This window comes from Thamnophis sirtalis, unplaced genomic scaffold (genome assembly GCF_051295495.1).
Source record: "Thamnophis sirtalis isolate CommonGarterSnake01/CBP01778 unplaced genomic scaffold, rThaSir2_p1.2 scaffold_7, whole genome shotgun sequence".
Taxonomy (NCBI): domain Eukaryota; kingdom Metazoa; phylum Chordata; class Lepidosauria; order Squamata; family Natricidae; genus Thamnophis; species Thamnophis sirtalis.
The window spans coordinates 23504814-23522921 of record NW_028261387.1 but is presented as its reverse complement, the minus strand read 5'-3'; the positions used below and the strand labels follow the sequence as shown (position 1 = coordinate 23522921).

Genomic DNA, 18108 nt, shown 5'->3' with positions numbered 1-18108 from the left:
AAGTCCCTGGTTGCCCGGCGCCCTCTTGACCAGGACCGCCACGGACGGAGCTTCCCGGGGGGGCGGTTTGCAGGCGGTCGCCTTGTGCCCTTTCCCGTTTGCCTCCGACGGAAGCGGAGCTCTCGTTCAAGGCTTGCGCTGCCGCCCTCAGGAACCGGCGAAGGCAAAGGAGGCTCGGCCACATGTCAGCGGCAGCAGCAGCCCTGCCTCTTCGCCCGTCTGTCACTCGGCTGCAGCCATAACACCTGTGCAGGAGCGACGCCTCCTCCGCCTCCTCCAGGAGGCCCTCGCCGCTCGGGAGGAAACCCCAGCCGCGAGCCTTGCCGGGTTTGGGGGGCGGGAAGGCTCCGCCGCCTCCGCGCTCCTCGTGGCCAGTCGTCGCCGCGGCGGCGATGGGAAGCAGCCCCGCTCGCGCGCCTTTGTGAGTCTCGCTCCTGCGCCCCGGCTCTGACAGATGCGTGGAGAAGAGGGTGGCTCGCCCCCCTTTTCTTTTGCTTCGCGATTTCCGCGGCTCCGGTGGTGGCGGCGCAGGAGCCCCCTTTCTTCGCTCGGCTGCCGGCTCCGCAAGGATTTACTGGATGAAGAGCTTTCTTTTGGGGTGGTTGCCGTGGGGCTCTGGCAAACGGAGAGACTTCAGCTGACAAGGTACCTGTTCTCCAGACGGCCGCGTAGGGGAGAGGAAGTGTTGCCCAGATGTGCTCCTGAAGGGTATCCGCGTCGTGGTCTTAGCATGGGGGAGGGGAGCTACGACCGGAGTGGGGGTCGGTCGCCATCCTGCTGCCGCCGTGCCCCACTTCCCCTCACCTTCCCTCCAGCTTCCCACGTCCCATAAACCCCGGACCCCCGGTCTCTTGGTAGGAATCGTGATCCCAGCTGTCAGTTATTATCTGCAGGCGACGGAGACTTAAAAGGACGCGTTCTCCACCCTGCGATGTGAGTATTTTCTCGGAGGCTGCGTCCTTGCATGGGGAAGGGGCTGCTGTGGCTGTGGCTGCTGCTGCTGCTGCTGCTGATCCTTCGGTCGCGCTGCTGTAGGGGTGTGTTAGCCGGGGAGGCGCCGCGCGCTCTGTCTTTCGGGGTGGGGAAGGCAGGTTCGAGACTGGGGGGGGGAAATTGGGGTTCAGGGTGTGTGTATGTGTGTGTTTGTGTGTGTTCAGCTTCCTCCTCTCTGCTTTTCGTGGGGCTCTTGCCTCCATTTGGCGCGGAGGCACGGAGGGTGGGCTTGGTTGCGGTGGGTGAGCGGCGGAGGAGAGAAGGCGCCTCGGGGTGCTGCTGCTGGTGGTAACCAGATGAAATGCAGCGGTTGCTAAGGGGAGAAAGCTTCGCTGCAATGAAGGGAAGAGAGGGAGGACAGGGATCCTCCTTCATCGATTTGGTAGCCTTCTCTCTCCTCCCTCCCCCCACAAGCTGTGTGGGTCTGGAGGGAGCCGGTTGGTTGAGTGAGTGGGGATCAAGGTGACAACACCTTTGGGGGGGATGGCAGATGCTGCTGGTAGGTGTGCTTAGGGAACTTACGCCATGTAAGACCAGTTCCTGGTTATGATTACCTTCAGAATCCCCTTTCAACAATATCCCCCCATTTTTTTTTAAAAAAAAAATATCATGCTGTTAGCCCAGTGACACCAAGAAAGAGGGTGTGAACAAGTGGGCAGAGGTGGCTGATTGAGTGTGCCATCTTTATGGTTAGGGAAAATTGGACCCCCGTAGTGCTGCAGAGAGAGAGAGAGAGAGAGAGAGAGAGAGAGAGAGAGAGAGAAGCTGCCACTACCTGCTTTTTTTCTTGCCTTCATAGATGGCATCCTGGGCCCAATCTGACCACTTTCCACTCTTGCAGTCTCCCTGTAGGTGACCCATGCACAGTGGTGGAAACCAGATGTTGTTCAAGGAAGAGGCAGTGATAGCTTCTCTTCATTTGTTCTGGATAGACCTGCTGGCTCGGTTCTTAAAGAGGAAAGGCAAACAGATAAGAGGATGTGGTGGCATCTTCCTTTCTTATCGGTTGTAATTTTTCTGTGGATGCCATTGCGAGTAAGGAGGAGGAGGATGCTCACAGGATCACTTGCCACTCTTGCACTGTTACTAGCTCTCTTTTTTAAATAGCAGGGTCAGAAGAATTTGGCAGGAAATCTCTCCTCTGACTTCTCTTGCTTGGGGAATCTTAGCATGGATTCCCCCCCCCCCCCGAAGAGTGGATGCAACCCCTTTCCTTGATTGCCCTCTAATCCTGCTGTAGGCAATGCAGTAGGTAGGATTGGGTGGTTATGCCCAGAACCCACTTCTCAGCAACACAGAGGGAAAGGAGAGAGGAATGGAGGAGAGATGATTGGGTTGCTTCTTGCTTGAGCAGCTACCTGCAGACCTATGCTCTCTCTTTGGCCTCCATGTGGCACTGTTCAGAGACTATACATACATGCATTGGGAACCTCTCCCTATAGGACAATGTGGCAAACTACCAGTTTATCCTGTCAGTGAGTCTAAAGGTGAAGGATGCTGGAAAGAGTAGCTTAACAACATCTGGAGTGCCACAACTCTTTATCTTGGAAATGCTTTATAGCTAATGTCTTATCTTTGTGCTTGCTTATGGCGATATAGTGTATATAATTTTGCTCACTGGAGGCTGGACAGAAAGATACTATCAAGAAATGTTGCTAACATATCTCTAATTTGGAATCAACACATCTGATTCCAAATTAGGGTGCAAATATCTACAGGCAGAGGGGACATATAAATGAGGGAGGGGATGCCTCAATCTGCACAAAGATTTAGTTTATTTAGATATCACCAATTCCTCTGGACTCTGCAGTAGTAGAGATTAGACGTGGATGAAGGAGAACACAAGTGGATGAGGTCTTCTTTGTGGATGGCCAGAGGTCCAGTTCTTCTTGAGAAATATGAGCAAGTGAGTGGATATCCCAGCTTCTTTTTGCCATACTCATTTTGTGGCAACACTGTTAATTTTACTTGTATTTAATATTATGCCCCCCCCCAAAAGACACTAGAGACAGAAGTTGCAATGTGGTTCTTTATTTCAAATGAGGATTCAAATCTCCAAGTGGCAACATCTCAGTAGCATCTAGGTAGATGGTTCTTTTCATATATGAGACTCTTGGCATTGCCCTGTGATATCCATGTTGTTGCTTGCATTGGCAACATATTAATGGTCTACTAAATTAATTAATAGGACAGGCGATTAAGTATAGCAATAGCAATAGCAGTTCGACTTATATACCACTTCATAGGGCTTTCAGCCCTCTCTAAGCGGTTTACAGAGTCAGCATATTGCCCCCACAATCTGGGTCCTCATTTTACCCACCTCGGAAGGATGGAAGGCTGAGTCAACCTTGAGCCGGTGAGATTTGAACCGCCGAACTGCAGTTAGCAGTCAGCTGAAGTGGCCTGTAGTACTGCACTCTAACCACTGCGCCACCTCGGCTCTATGATTTCCAGGCGTTATAGGAAAACTTAAAAAAAACACATTGAGCCAAGGATTTGAATATTTAACCCACCATGTTTCCCCAAAACAAGACAGGGTCTTATTTTCTTTTGACCCCCCAAATAAGCACTCGGCCTTATTTTTGGGGAGGTCTTATTATTTTTGAGGTTCAGGAGGCGGTGAGCATGGTCACCTTATGGCTGCTGCTGTCCTGCAATATTTTCAGGGAGGACTTAGTTTTGCGCATGCACTTGGGCTTATTACCAGGGAGGTTTTATTTTCAGGGAAACAGGGTAATATTTCATAGAGGGGTTTTTTAAAACACTGTATCCCTGTTTCTTGTACATACGTAGAACCAAATTAGTACTTTTTGACATGAACATGTCACTGAAAGACTGAGTATGCAAACTTAATGGAAATGATAGGATGGCACCTGTTCCAATATGGTCTCTCTAGTGGTAATTGCTTTCTATTAATGTGCATGGATCGCAGATGTGTTCCTGTTTAACGTACAAAGTTAAACGTATAACGTACAAATGTGGTTTGTTATTCTAGTTTATACTAGTTTATACTTCTGGTACTATAAAACACTTTTAATATTAACATTATTTAAAATATTCATAACCTCTGCAGCATGGTTAAGACATTTGAAATATCGAGCTGCTTTAAACTACTGGGGTCATTTCTTTATGTCTCCCTTCCCCCATAAGTTGTGACTCAGGGTGGCTTTTTTGGTATCTGTGTGAAAGAATGCAACTTTGTTGCTGCTTCTTAGCTATCCTTACTCATTAAACACCCACAATGTGCCTATCATTATATCTCAAATTCCACTGTATTTAATTGCAACAATATTACTGCACTTAGACTAATAAAGTCAGTTTTTCCTAAGAATTACAATGTACATTGCTTTAATAGGATCATTTAAAACATTTGACTGATCTGCATCCATATCAATGATGCAATTCTTGACTCCAAGTTTGCTTTCAAATATTAGAACAACCCAACAGTTTGAAAAATAGTCGAATTTCAACACGCCAGAGTATATGTTGTAATATTATTCTGATACAAAGATCAGGCCAGCCATACACATCTTTTACACTTCTCTCTGCTTCCCTCTTACTATTTTTCTGTCTTTTCTATCTCATATTTTTGCAAGAATCAGTCAGATTTCCAAGCCTAGTTGCAAGCTCTCTTCTGATTGTGCTTGTTTGTTATATCATGATTTTCCTTAATGGAATAAAAGAAATACAAAGCAATTCCTCCAAATATTCCCTCCATAACAACCTTGTGATATGTTCAGTTACTATATTAATTCTTGTGGTTCTATTTCACATTGCATGAAAAAAATGGGAGCATACTATATATTCAAATGGACATTTTGAGGTGATCTTATTCTTGAAATACTCATTTGATAATGTATATCAGGTCTATATTATAACGTGTAGCATCCATGAATTATATAGAACATGGGTCTTCAGTGTTTTGAGCTAATGGACATATTCAGAGACTCAGGCACTCTCATAGAGCCATTGACCAAAGGTGACCAAATCTTTGGCTTATTACCACTTTTTGTTTTCTAAGAGAAAGTCCAGGCCAAGATGCATTATTAGAAATACATATTATAGTTCAGAATGGATATTGGCCTTGCAGTGTTCCAAGAAAGAAAGAGAGAAAGGGAGGGAGGGGGGAGAGAAAGAGTTTGATAGATGTTAATGAACAAATTATTTCCACTAGGTACTAAGTTCGGATCCAAGATAAATATTTCTGAAGCTTTCACACTATTTTTCCATCTCCAATCTCTGAAAGTTTTCAAAAGGACTATAATTGGTTTCCCCAAATTTTTCACTACTAGCTTAAAGAAATGTTTTATTGCTTGTTAAAGAAGGTAGCTGAAATTAATGACTTGCTGTAGAGGTAACCTGATGCTTTTTTATATAATTCAAGTCCCTTCCATTATGTTTGATGACAAAGAAATAGGAACATTCCTGCAATTATGCAAGGGTCTGCTTTGGGAATCCTTGCATAAACCTATTCTCCTGTGTGCATGTTGCATTATGTGTGGATGCATGCAAGAGAATGGTGGCCTCTGTTTTATGCATGTGCAAGTATGGCTGTCATTTTTGTATATTGAAAATAATGAGGGTAATTATTTATTTATTACATTTATATGCTGCCCCTCTCCCCAATAAGACAACTCTGTGCCCTTTTTGATCCTTTATTGTAAATCAGATCTTAATGTAATTTGGAGGCAATCTGCCTAGGCCAACCAAAATTTGGATTGTTTGTCTCTAATTTAGCATCCTAGGTAAAACAGAAGAAAATAAAGATATAAGTTAATGATTTATTGCATACCCGTTGGACTCATTTATCCCTAGCTTGAATATTTAATTCCCCAGGGCCTCCAATGATTTTGATCACAAAATACAATAAGTAATCAAAATACTTATTGGAGATCATGTTGTAGTCTAACACATATAGTTTGTTTCCAGTTATTCGGTATGAGAAATTAATCAGTCTTTTTGTGGGAAGAATGAACTAGATCTCTCTATGGATGTGTGTTATTTTATGGCCCACTTAAAAATATTATAGCCCCGTTAAAGCATAGCTTCCTGACACAAGGGAGATTCGTATAGTCTTATCTTAGGAATTTATAATATTATCACCATGGTAACATTTTTCATGCTTTATACTTGGCCTCTGACATTTTCACCTAAGAAAAGCTCAACAGAGAATTCTATTCTTGCTTTTTGAGGATGAGGTGTTGGAAGGATTGCAAAGTAAAGAAAGGAAGTTTGAATAACAACAATTATATTTAACACATTTCTGTTAGTGTTACGTATGCAAAGGGGGAAAAAACCAGTAACTTGTGCTGACAAGTTATGTGGGTGTCGGCTCTATGCATCAATTTATTCCAGTATTCAACAAAAGATGCTGACTTAACCATGGCAACCCCCTCCCTGCCTTTTTCATCAAATGTTGGAGTGCATATGTTCTAGAAAAATGTGGTACATTTTAAAAAGAAATAGCAATGCTATGACACATAATTGAGCAAGTTTAATTACATAAACCTTAATTTTGAATGGAGTTATATCTTTTTTGAAGAAAAATTACCTGTCTTTCCCCTTAAATTCTAATGGTATACTTTAGATTAAATTCCTCTATTTTTAACAAGTGAATTGGAACCAAACTAGGGAGAATTGTAGTGTAATGCCGCTCTTTCTGAAGTGGAATGCTTAGTTTAGTGTGTATTAGTAGACTTGTATAACTTTGATAGTAGCTGCCATTTACCTTGCAATTTTCAAACAAATGAGTAGACTTCAGGAAGATTTCTGTATGATAATTAACCTAGTATAGTATATTGACTAATTTAATTAGTATGTATATGTCTTATATTTCACAAAAAGCTTCAAAGTTGACAATAGTTATGCTTATTAACTTGTTTCTCTATAGCATTTTATCAGAAAATTGCAGTTTTAGCAGTATATGGTTTATACATTGGTTCTGCTTGGATTTGTTTTAAAAGATTAATTAGAAAATATTGTAGATTGGTGATTTTTTTTTGAGTGATGATTTTTATAAGGTTGATTGACAAATGCCCATGTGACATACCTTTCACATAACAAGTTGTTCTGTCTAATCTCTAGTATAAGACTTTGGATCTCCCAGAAATTTCACATAAATTATAGGAAACTTCCCTGAATGACATGGCTAAGTCATAGGGAGAGGCATGTGTAACTAAAGTAGACATTCACTCAAGTCAACGTCTATCTCTCATAGCATTCTTGGCAAGAATTCAGATGTGGATAGCTATTTCCTTCCGGCTGAATTTAATTTTTATCCCAGTCTAATCTGTAATGCTGAAATTTTCCAGTAGAATCTCATTCATAGTCTGACACTGCTTAGCTTCCAAAGTCAGCTAGATGTTGCCACTTTCTTGCATGACAAAACATTGACCAAGTAATTTCTGTAGCAGTCAAAATTATTCACTGATTATCCTGCACTCAAATCTTCTGTACCGCAGCCTACTTTGTATGGTATGACCCACTAATCATTTAGCCGACTTTTTGGAACATATTATGAAAAGAAAGGTTACAGCTTCTGTTCACACAGCTGTGAATCAAGCTTCATTAAGCTTAGATAGCAATTGGATTCTGTCTTTCTTAACTTTTCTTTCCCTACAGTGGAACTACATAGTTAGTACCCTATTGATATAAGGATGTAATATTAATATGTAGTATGATAGATGACAAAAGATTTTAGTGAATAGAATCTTAAAACATGGATTTAAATGAAGAAGGACATGTTAAAATGGGAAAAATTAAAATTTTCACTCGTGTTATGAAAAAAGTGAATGTTTTGTGAAGAATAATACTTTTGTTTCAGACATTAACTTGGCAGAATGATGCATTTTAATTTATATGACATGGGAAAAATAATGAGTTAAATATACAAGATGTAAAGAAAGGATGATTTAGTTTGCTAGATTTGAAATTGTATTTTGTTTATTCTTGATCTGGGTGAAAGAATGAATGAAAGTTGCTGAGAAACAAGACTCTTTTACAGTTAAAAGAACATAACCTAAGATTTGGATGGCAAGGATATTTATGGTAACATTTAAGTTAAAATTAATGCAGACTTTAAAAATAATATCATTAGATATTCATTAGAGAACCTGAAAATATCCTCATGGATATCATCTCAGGATGAATATTATGGAAGAGAAATGACAGACAAAAATAAATGTTTGTTATACCATGACTTATTGGAAAACTATCAAGGGGAACTGAAATCGAAATAAAGAGAGCAATTAATAGCCAAGGCATATAATTGTTGATGGTTTTCCCATTTACAATTATTTGAAATATTCAAAATAGATAAAATGACTTCTTTTTGTGCCATATCCATCATTGGACCTTGACGATCATGTTGGCGATCCTATTTTTACCAACAGCCGTGCGAAAAACTGCTGCTGAATTTTGTCCATAAAATGACTTACGAATACATAATTATATTTTCAGTTCTGAAATATGTAATTACCAAAATGTATAATATTTTGTTGAAGTTTGAAACAAGGCTAGAATAAGTTATAGAATGTATGTTGAAGTGTGCTAAGAATTCATGATAAAGTGTGCTAAGAATTTTGATTATAGAATATAGATGGTAAAATATGTGGTCAAAAGAGTTGAAATTTACATTGGTTATAATTTCAAAAAGAGAGCTAGTTTCGTGATTGTTTTGCCTTCAGTACAATGCCATGTTTGTGATCTTGGACCAGTCACTGTCTCAGCCCTAGGAAGGAGGCAGCGGAAAACCACTTCTGAAAAAGTTTGTGAAGAAAACTGAAGTGAAGAATCTCAGAAGCCACTTTTTAATATTTTTTCTTTCTTTTCTAATTTTATTTTCTTTTCTTGAACTTTTTGCTTTTTACTTTGATTTTCTCCCTCCCTCCCTCCCTTTTATCCTTCTTCCTTTATATTCATTTTTATTGTCATTTAAAAGTTTCAGGAAAATTATATTAAAAAAGATTTCAGGGAATATAATCTTGGGGAAAAGCTGAATAATTTTGCTGCATTTCATGACCAATATAAGTGTGCGTTAAGCACTTCAGTTTTTAGATCTTGGTTAATAGGGTTGCTAAGGAATAGTTAGCATCTTATAGTCCAAATCTATAAATGTTGTATAGGGCTTAATTTTAAATGTATGTAGCCTTAAGGAACTAAATAATAAAAATGCATCATTGGTCTGCAAGGACATTCTAGTTTCCTGAAGAGATAAAAAAAGATCTAATAGCATATTTTGGTGTCTTAAGAGTTACCAACTTAACAATACAGATTAAGTTTCCAGGGCTTTCATTTTGTGTTGCAGTGATTTGGAAGAGATACAAAATGATAGGAATTCCCTCCAAGCAAAGTGACAGAGACTTTTTTTTGCCTTCTCAAAAGCTGAGTACAATTAGAAAAGGTTCTATTTCTCCCTCAGTAACCCCAAATAATGGATGTTGCATAAGCCAATGTAGCATTTCTGAATGCCTGCTTTTTAGATTTGGAGTATTAATGCAAGAGAGATGATGTCATTCAAGAAAATCTCCTCTTGGGAGGATGGAAGAACCGGTATGTAAGGTTATTTTAAAAGCTTCATTCAGTATCTAACCCCATACAGGGTTATTACTAACAGAATGCTTAAGCACTTTGGAGCTATTGTATCACCTACAGTTAGTAACCAGTTAAAACCAGAATTTCTGTGTTTATTTATCATTTCAATTTCTATGGCCTCCTACTGCTGTCTAATTCACTGTGATATCCATTTCAGTTCTCTTCCCATTCTTTGGCCTCTAAAGTATTAACTATCACTCTGTCTTATTAAGCACATTTCGTCTTCTAGGAATTTTTGACCTTTATTATATTTTTGTATATACTTTTATATTTCTTTTTTCACTCTGCAAACTTCAGAGTTTCTTCATATTTCTGTTGGAGAATGAAGTTTTAGTTATATAAATCTCAATTCTCAGGACTTAATTTTGAAAATAGAATAATCATTTTAGACATTGTCTATTCAGTGCAGGTGAGGGACACAGTGGCTCAGTGGGTAAGACGCTGAGCTTGTCGATCAGAAAGGTTGGTAGTTCAGCGGTTCGAATCCCTAGCACTGGGTAATGGAGTGAGCTCCCAGTGCTTGTCCCAGCTTCTGCCAACCTAGCAGTTCGAAAGCGTGTAAAAATGCAAGTAGAAAAATAGGAACCACCTTTGGTGGGAAGGTAACAGCATTCATGCTCTTTGGGTTTGAAACAGAGATGAGTTCCTAGAGTCAGGAACGACTAACACATATGTGCGAGGGGAAACTTTACCTTTATTGATTGCAGGATGCAGGCCTATTTCACATGTTTCTAACCAATATGGTCCTGGATTTCTTTTGCCAGTTAGGCCCGCAATACTTGCTTTAAATGGAATATACCAAGAGAAAAAACTTTTCTTTTTATTAATATAATATATTTTTTAGATTCAATTTCTGGAATTTAATTTGACAATAACAATTAGATTGATTTGCTTTAATTTGCTTTATACATACTAATTAACTGATAACAAGAGATCAAAAAATTAAAATGTTGAATAGGCAATCTTTCAAACTCTATGGCAAACACACACACACACACACACACACACACACAGTTGAAACTGGCTAAATGACACAATCTTGCTTTCCCCACAATAAATTTGAAAAAATGGCTTGAAATCTTGCACATTACTACACAATAAAATTATATATAATAGATAATTGGCGTCTCTGATACAAATTGAAGTAAGCTCTGCTTTTAAGTTGACAGCATGTGGTTCCATTATCCAATCACAACAGCTTTGAAACCACATTCTGTATCTATTTTTGAAACTTTTACAGAATGTGCTTCTTGGCATTTTAATTAAAATATTTACAAATAATTAAAGGCGTGTTTTAAATTTTCACTAAAACAATGGTGCTAAACCTTGTACAAATTTAAAAGGTTGAATGATTGTTTGCTAGAAAAAGAAAGCTTTTGTTCACCATCAGTCTAGAGGAATGTTAATTGCATAGGGAAGTCTGTGGTTCATGAATCACAGGTCACTGACATAATTGGCAAAACACTGTCCTATGGAAAACACTCAAAATGTCATTGTGCTAATTAAACTGTTGCTTCTAGTGTAGGACTTAAATGGATTACACATCTTCATTGATTTCAATAGAAGACCAAGATTGGTATACACACATATATATATAGAAGCATGCACACCCAAGCTCCCACACTATCTATATTTACATTTATATCTATATATCGTCTGTCTATCTATCTATCTGTCTGTCTGTCTATGTATCTATCTATGTATCTATGTATCTATCTATCTATCTATCTATCTATCTATCTATCTATCTATCTATCTTTCTTTCTTTCTTTCTTTCTTTTTTTCTTTCTTTCTTTCTATCTATCATCTATCTATCTATCTATCTATCTATCTATCTATCTATCTATCTATCTATCATCTATCTACCTATCTACACACATGTATGTATACATGATGTGTGTGTGTGAATATCTAATCAGTTTATTTAATCACTGCATTTGGAAAACGATACTGCAGAGCTGAAAAAAATGCTTAAAGGGGTAACTGAAATGTTTAGTACAGTAAAACTACTACTCAATGAGGAAATACTACAATATATGGGGCTATTTAGCTTAGAACAAGAGTGTTAAAGGAGAAATGCTAAAATGTATATAAAGTCATTAATGTTATGAATAGTATATATAAATAGAAGTTTTTTTATGATAGAACTAGGACCATTTATTATAACTAAATGCACTGAAATTTAATATTGATAAGATTTTTTCTGTACAATACGGTTAAATTGTAGAGTTTGTTGTTGTTTAGACGCAATGGTAGCTTATGATCTAGGCAATTAGGTAGGTAAAATGGACAAATTAATGGCACATGACACTATCAATGACCAATAAACACAGCTGTTCACTATCTTTGGACTCCCAGTTAGCATTTCTTAGTATCAGGTTCTCGGACTGCATTGAAAGTGGGTTGTTGCTTTCCTGGCCATGTTTATGAGTTTCCTTCCATCTTCCCATTTAGATGGCTACTATAGGACTATACTCGACCAAGTGGGCTGTTGGCCTGTCTAGCAGGTTCATCATAGATTCTTTGCAGGACATTAGTTTATGTACAGAAAAGAATTTACCTTTTCCTTCTCCTACAGCTATGGTAAAGGACAGACTTAACTGATAAATAAATCTTGATAAAAGATTGTACTCTGCTATCACTCCTGATAATTTTACTGCTGGCTGGAATTATTAGTAGTAGTTGAGAACAGAACAGACTTTTCTTAGCTATCATTATAACCAACTTCCACTAAAAATAAATATTAAAAAGTAAAATAAAACAAAATAGTTGTATGGTTGGTATGATTAGGTCACAGTGAATATTACATATAATAAAACAGAATTTGGCCAAATTTAAGGAATCTGAATCACACTAGTTAGTTAACAGCAACTGTACATAAAATAGAATTGACTGGCCTGAAAAAATAGTTACAATGGAGTTATAAAATGTGCACCTTTATAAAATTGACACCGCAACAAAACATGAACCACATTTTTACCTGCCATAAAAGGAAAGTCTTAATATATAAAAAGGTTTTCTGAATGTTATATTAGTCAGTAAACTTTATAATAATAATGTCAGTTTCAAAAAAGAAAAAGCATGGCTTAGTGTTTTGTTAGCTTCTTTACCAAAGAGACAAAGTCTTTGTTGAAGTGGAATATCCCCAAATTCTCTCTCAAGAATAGCCTTTGGAAGCCCATCAAATTTTGTTAGATCTCTTCTGAATTTGGAAACTTTTATGTGTCTTAAGTACCTTATCAGATTGAAAAAAGGGAAACATCGATGCACAAACATGTATTTACAATAGTGCCACCATATCTTAATTGGATTTCAAGTTTAAGCGCTCATGTTCCACCATGAGAATTACATCAAATGAGAAACCAGAGCACTACAAATGTTAGTGCAATGTCTTACTTCAGGAAGAAGCAAAATCATCAATTAAAAAGGGAGGAGGGCAAGCCCACATGAAAGAATATAGCCAATATTTGCATGCCCAAATTGAGGCCCAATTTTAGTCGCACTGGTTTTGCAGCACTAAAGCTAAACCATAAGAATGCATTCTGGAATTTGAAATATGAACCTTGAGAATTTAGATTATACTCACTCTAGAAGCACACTTTTAAAATTTTGTTAGTGCTATAAGTGCTTTCTATCCAGGATGCTAGAAAGTTTGCTTAGTTGTTTTTAATTACTCTCCATTTTTAAGCTGAACTTCATATTGGGAATGCATCAAAACATGCTTTGGTTAATGCTTTTCTGAAGTTGGAAATGATTATTTGATTTAAATAACTTGCTGGTCTAAGAAAAGAGAACCAGCTACCCAGAAGCATATTTCTAGGGAGAGCTGACAGATCTAATTCATCTTCTCTATTCGTGACATACTGTTTAAGACTTGATACCACCTAATGGAGTCCATCATTAAAATTGTGTTTTATATAAAACCAAACCACAGCAACTTCTGGTAAGCAGTTTCCCACAATATGATTCAGAGTTATCAACCAAGATCAAAGACACCGATTCCTGCAGGTGTGTGTGTGTGTGTGTTTCAATGCAATTGATATGAATAATACCTGTAGTAAAAGGATTGTAAAGCAGTTACCAATTTTTGAGTATTTGTGTTATTAGTTGGTCTATTAACATCAGGAGGAAGGTGCAAATTTTATATATTATAAATATGTATTTTCTGAGGATTGTATAGCTGGATGTTAGAAATTCTTTAGCTATAGTGAATGATGCCTTAGCTCATATACAGTAGCTTAATGGCTTTCTAAGTATGGTCTGTGGAATACTTTTCATTATGAGAGTACTATAGAAATAGCAGATTAAATTTTACTAAACCATGCACACCAATGAAGTGTGCAGCCTGTGCACCTGAGCCGAGGTGGCGCAGTGGTTAGAGTGCAGCACTGCAGGCTACTTTAGCTGACCGCAGTTCTGCAGTTCGGCTGTTCAAATCTCACCAGCTCAAGGTTGACTCAGCCATCCATCCTGCCGAGGTGGGTAAAATGAGGACCCAGATTGCAATATGCTGACTCTGTAAACCGCTTAGAGAGGGCTGAAAGCCCTATGAAGCGGTATATAAGTCTAACTGCTATTGCTATTGCTACTGCTAAGCAAAATCTCATTGATTCTTTGGCAGCTAAGTCAGTGTATCAAATAAAGATTATTGGATTACAGATTTTTGGGCTTCTTGTTACAATGCTAACACTGGTGACATTGGAAATACTGATAGACAGACACTGGTGTGACTAATGTTCCATTCTACATTTCTCCCTTGACTTACGTTATTTAACCCTAATTTTACCTTCTTTAACAACATTCTGCTAATTTCCTTTGAAGAATGGAATAGAGAATTTGTAGGATAACCAGTCATGAACTATTAGATTAATGGAATTTAAAAAACAGTAATGTTTATTTGCTGAAGACTGTCAGTGGGGGAAAAAAATGTGTTTTTCTTAGTGGTTACCTGATTGTGGTGTGTGGGGAAACTGAATTGTGAAAAATGCTTTATTTCATTTCACTTAATAGCATTTAACTTAATTGCATACATTTTTAAATGTATTTTTAATGCATTAAGTACATGATTAATATCTTCATAAAAATCTTAGAAAGAAAGATTCTAGAAATAAACCTATGGATCAAGCTTAACTTGTTAGGTGGAAGCGTATAATTATTTGGGTGGACATAATTTTTAAGAGGTGTCTCCAGATAGATGGACTAGTGTAATTGTCACATTCATATAGGGCAGTGTTGGCGAACTTTTTTGACACCGAGTGCTGAAATGGGAGCACCTGTTCAAGCAGGGTCTTCGTGTGCGTGAGAGCACTGGAAACTGGAAGAGCAGCTCCCTGGTGTGTGCAAGCTTCCAGTTTCCGGCATGCACATGTGTGCCAGTCACCTGGTCTTCCAATTTCTGGTGCGCATGCGCACACAAAGACTAGCTGGCCAGCACACATGCACCTGCCAAAAACTGGAAGTTCAGCTTCTTGGTGCGCACATGTGCACCAGGGAGCTGCTCTTCCAGTTTCCGGTGCTCCCATACACACAGAAGATTTAGATTTAGATTTAGATTTGTTTTATTTATATGCCGCCCTTTTCCGGGAGGGACTCAGGGCGGTGAACAACTCAAAGGGGGAAAGGGAACATAGAAACCAGCTGGCGCACCGGAACCCAGAAGTGCGATGGCTGGCGTGCCTGGAGAGATGGCTTTGTGTGCCACTTCTGCCATGTGTGCCATAGGTTCGCCATCACAGATATAGGGAATAGAACTCACTTAACTTTGAATATACTGGAGATAAGGAAGAAATATTGTTTTCCTATTTACAAAAAACAGATCAGGGGAGAACAAATAGACTAGGAGAAAGCATTAAAGTATATTTTGAGTCTCAGCTTGTTTGTTCTTACATGTCATAAAGATAAAATAAAACATATATTTATAGTGGTGGAATGGTAGCAATATTTAAAAATAGAAATTGAGACTTGCATCCTAAATGGGATATCCATTATATTGATTACTTTTTAAAATTTAAATTACTTATATTATGCTTTGAAAACTGAAGTGTCTGGTGAATCTCTCGAGTTTTACTGAGGAAGTGCAAGGTATCTAAATATTGTTGATTTGAAATATTGATAATGGTACATAGGTCTGTATCAAAACACGGTTTCACATTACAGCATTCAGAATCATATAAGAGCACAAAATTGTGCTCTAATGGTTTTAAGTTTGAGTCCATTGATTACTTAGTACATATTTACTTTCAAGGTTGATCTAATCATTCTAATGATTAAATTTACACATTTTATTATGTTAGGATTCTTTGCTATTGTGAAGTTATTATGCTTTTTTAAATATAGAAGTTAACAAGCAATAGCTAGAGAAGAGAATTATTTTTTATTTGTTAGCTTTACTAACTTGGAAAAAAACAATGAAATAAGCTTTTGAACTATCCTTCAGATGTAGTGATTATATACTTAATATATGCATGGAGTGGTGAGGAAGAGACAAATGCAAAGAAAAACATTGAAATGTTGACAAGATCCAAGTTGAAAAATTAAAAATTAACTTTTTAAAGTATGATTTCAAATTAACTTTTTTAAAAAGCACAGGGAAATACAAATTTGCCACTTTTTACTTTATTGGAAAACATTTTATAGCTGGGAACCCAAACTGCTTAATACTTTTATTAAGAGCTTTGTATGGTCAGTTGATATATGTGGACAATGCACCCTTTCTTAGCTTGGGCAGCTTTCCTTGGACAGTTTCCAGAGGTTTCCAGAAAGATGACTCGTGACAACATGTACCACTGTAGAAGAGAGAGACACATGTATGTCAGGCTCAGGCTTCTATTTTGATAGTACACTAGGTATCTTGTAAATTGTATTTTCCATATTCATTAACCATTGTTTTAAGTACCTTATAAAGCTAATAATCTCTTTTACCTCTCTTATTACTTTTTCTTCATTGAAAAAAATAAAAGGATTTCCATTATAATATTGGTTATAAATTTTTCTCCTGTCGGACACAGCGGTGGGGTCAGAGGAGGTGGGGGGGTGAGGCGGCAGAGCGCAGCAGAGCGCGGCAGCGGCAGGGACGTTCTTGCCGCTGTGTCCGACAGGCATCTCGCATTTATGGCGGACATAAACGCGAGATGCCTGGCCTGTCGGACACAGCAGCGAGAATTTCCCTGCCGCGGTCCGCCGCCTCACCCCCCACCTCCTCCAATCCCACTGCTGTGTCCGACAGGCCAGGTGTCTCGTGTTTATGATGGACATAAACATGAGACCCCTGGCCTGTCGGACACAGCAGCAAGAACGTCCCTGCCGCTGCCGCGCTCCACCGCCTCAACCCCACCGCCTCCTCCGACCCCATCACTGTAAAGAAAGAAACACACGCACACACACACACATAAAAAAAAATTCCTCACAATAAAAAAATTACAAATTAAATTACAATAATTTTGAATTCCTCCCTCCGTCCAATCCACATACCTTTTCCAGCTGTGGATTTCAACTCTGCCTGCCATGATGAAAATGTAAAAAATTAAATAAAAGGCAACTTAGGCACGATTTGCTGCTGCCAGATCAGGAGGCAGAGAACCACGTGCCTCCTTTGCATAAGGAATTTTTCGCCATTTAACCCTTGCTTAACTCTGAGCAAGGGTTAAAAGGCGAAAAATTCCTTATGCAAAGGAGGCCCATAGTTCTCTCGTCTCCCCCTGCAGTTAGCACTAAGCAGACATCCACTGTGACTCTGGAATCTGGCAGCAACTACCTTAGTCTTTTTCCTTTTAATTATTCTTTTCTTTTCCTCATGACACTGGTGAGGCCCCGCCTCCCCTGCCTCCCCTGACTGCATGTCTCTGCTTTACACATCATGTCAAGTCAAATTTATGAAAAATGTCAGGTGCCAAAAGTTTTCACCATATCCTTAAGACTTTCACTCTGTTTCTGACATAGAATATAAGATACTAAGAAACAATAAAAAACACTTCTAAAGGGAAAATAATATGCAACTATTGCTATACATGTACATTACATTTCAGGCTGCTTCCCGTGCCTTGAAAAAATTCTTAATAATACCAAGGAGAATATATGATTTAGTTATTAACAATATTGATTTACATTAAACATGCTTGACGCTAGCTCTCCACCAATATGTAGTACTACTTACTGCATTTTTAAGTCAGCAATTTAATCATGTTGTACAAATCTTCATTGTTTTTTTTTTCTTTCTCAACTTTGTGGTCCCCTAAGCAAGTGCTTGGTCTGTTTAATGGTTAATACACCACTGCCAAATTTGTATATATTCTACAGTGATCCTAAGTACATACCCGCTTTAATATACCCACCTTCCTTCCTGTGGACTTTTTTTAAAAAAAAAATAGACATTCCTTGAATTCTTCAATCTTATAAACTCTTGACAATTTATGAAGATGACGTGTGTGTGTGTGTGTTTGACAAATGTTTTTATTCATGCCAGCAATTTAGCCTAATGTTCTGGGAGTTGTGGGTGTTAAAGAACAGAACAAATTTCCATATTGA

At 38.3% G+C, this 18108-nt stretch overlaps 1 protein-coding gene across 5 annotated transcripts in view; it reads left to right on the top strand.

Moving 5' to 3' along the window:
- The first annotated feature begins 382 nt into the window (after positions 1-382).
- The window catches only part of LRRC7 (leucine rich repeat containing 7), a 227964-nt gene continuing 210238 nt past the window's right edge, over positions 383-18108 (top strand). For 3 of the 5 annotated variants that reach the window (XM_087719478.1, XM_087719481.1, XM_087719480.1), the window contains exon 1: positions 383-645. The gene's annotated coding sequence lies outside the window, so the exon portion shown is untranslated. The remainder of the gene's footprint in view (positions 646-18108) is intronic. The other 2 variants (XR_015697250.1, XM_087719479.1) reach the window with 1 other exon arrangement.